The sequence below is a fragment of the Montipora foliosa genome, chromosome 5, assembly GCF_036669935.1.
Source record: "Montipora foliosa isolate CH-2021 chromosome 5, ASM3666993v2, whole genome shotgun sequence".
Taxonomy (NCBI): domain Eukaryota; kingdom Metazoa; phylum Cnidaria; class Anthozoa; order Scleractinia; family Acroporidae; genus Montipora; species Montipora foliosa.
Window position 1 is genome coordinate 34,664,419 of NC_090873.1, and position 2,500 is coordinate 34,666,918.

Below are 2,500 nucleotides of genomic sequence, written 5' to 3' on the forward strand. Positions count from 1 at the left end.
AACGTCGAGAACGTTATTCCTTGACGTAACGCATGTCTCGACTGAGTCACGTTTTCCCTCGTATCCAATGGACGAAATGATAAAGCATTCGACTTTGGGACAACGATGCCGGAGAAGAGGAAAGGCCTCGGACGAAAGACGACGCATGCCATCGAATTTTGGACAACCCAATGGTTCTAAATTGATGCAGGAAATCTGCCATAGGGCCAGCCACATTCGCTCCACGATATCCACTTTGTATGGCACCGAAGTTCGGTCTGAGGTCTTGTAAAGATCATACAAGGTATAAATATCTCGTTTGAGTTCCTTGGCTTGGCTCCCACGCAGACACTCTTAGGGCTTCGTCACGAGTTCCTCCCCCACAAGCGTCTGCTGAAACGAGCCACACATTCCTTTTCCTTTGTTAAGTAATTGTCATCTGGAAATCACGTGCGGGTTACATAGGAACCAATCGGCGCTGTGTAGATTGCTTCCCTGGGAGCTTCAATGGGTCAACTTGTTCCTTGGATGAATCATGAAAGGGACAAAGCCTTTCCAAAATATTCCTCAGAAACATTAATTTTGTTTCCTCGGTATGCATTCGCGAGTCAAAATGCGAGTGCTTAGCAAGGGTATGGTGTCGTTTCATCTAAAATTGAAAGAACCGTGGAAATATATAAATAGGAACAAAAATATTAAGGTATTGCGAGTGTATTCAAACTGCACTAGAACCATTACCTTCAAGGGCAATGAACGCAACTAGGACAGTAGCGAAAAAAAAGTTTGAAAAAAATCCATTACGGCGTTTAAGCTTGAAATTTTCAGGCGTTAGCGATGATCGTCTCTAATAATTAATTTAATGCTTTTGTGTTGCGAACCGATTGTTCGTACTCAGTGTTTCCTCGATTTGAAAAATAAAGCAAACCTTAATTCAACTGAAGGACTACAAGAAATGTGGTTCCATACATACATACTTAATTGACCACTACCCATTGGGGCTTTTCAGGGCCAATGAAACACAACAAAACGATGGAACAACTGTTAAGAAGCCCGACTGGCCGGAGGCAAACCAGTTGGCTATTTACAAGTGCAGCTGGGAAGTTGAACCACGGACTACCAGGAACGAAAACGAGTTGTCAGAGCGGGTCTTGAACCCGGGATCTCCGAATCTCAAGGCAAGTGCTCTAACCACTGAGCCACACTGCCTCCTAAGGTTATTCAAACGAAACGACTCCACTGAAATAGCACGGAAAGAAATGAAAATATGATATCAATCCCAAGCGAACGCCACAAATAGGTTTGAATCGCACGGGAGCAAGATGTTTCAAGCATACTAATTCTACCGCACTCATTCCGTGAAGAGCCGCAAACATCTCAGCCAAAGCATGAAATTTATACGCTCCAGGTTCTCTTTGATAAGAATTTAAGTCAGCGATTTTAAATAAAAATTTTAGTTTCTAAAAAATTTAAAATTTTAGATGCCCAGAACACAAAATCCATCTTCTTTAAATGCATCCATCTTCTTTAAATGCCCAGAACGCAAAATCCATCTTCTTGAAGTAACCGTACATACAATTTCTCAGGGTCCAAAGTGCACTTCCACAATCTCGAATGATTGGTCTACGTAAATTTCGGCGCGTTTCAGCAGACGCTCGTGAGGGAGGAACGCGTGACGAAGCCGTGAGAGTGTCTGTGTGGGAGGCTATTCCTTGGCCTGTAGGACTGGTTCGTCCTAATCGAGTCCGTGAATGTGGCGGGTACAATAATGAGCAGTGCGATGATCCTTTAGTGACAAAATGGCCAAGGAACGCTAGTTGCATAATGGCAAGCGCCGGCAGCCACGTCGACCTGTCCAATCGCACCAAACCTATTCACAATGAATGATATATTCGCCCTGTCTCTGTTTGAGATGCGTGGAGAAGAGAAAGCCTTCCAGATCGATGACCAGACATACGTGCTCTAGTAAGGTACGAGTCATGACGAAACCTTGTGTCGTGGACACTCACGATCTGCGAGTTTCGTTTGGGTCAGGAGAGCCAGAAGAGATGGTTGGAACAAGAAAAATAAATGCTTTTCAACGTAACAATGTGTAGTTGGAAAGCTTTTTATTATGGTTCGAAGCATATTTATCATGTCAATGATCGCGCTGTGCTGCAGAGTTAGTCTTTTGCCAAACTTTGATCCAATATTACAACTCCAATCCTTGGAGTTACGTGATGGGTTGCATTTCGATCGAAAACTACCTTTTGCAGTGAGTTTTTTGGCCCGATGGGTTCATCACCACTGGTTTTTTCGTAATGGGAGACATTCTTCCAGTGTATTTTTCTCTCTGCTTTCTTTTGCATTATGACTTATGTCTATTTTTTGTTGTGTTTGTTGTCTTGCTTTCTCATTTTACAAAATGAACGAATTTCAGATCAATGGCTTATCACCTAGTGTTTTGCACTTTCTTTTCGTTTTCATTTCCTCTACTTCATCATGTTCTGGAAACGGCGTGGTCCGGGTTAAATTTCGGCTCATT

General features: G+C 42.9%; 1 protein-coding gene across 1 annotated transcript in view; it reads right to left on the reverse strand.

Moving 5' to 3' along the window:
- The window catches only part of LOC138004043 (long-chain-fatty-acid--CoA ligase 1-like), a 37,346-nt gene that overhangs the window by 13,899 nt on the left and 20,947 nt on the right, over positions 1-2,500 (reverse strand). The gene's annotated exons all lie outside the window — the stretch shown is intronic.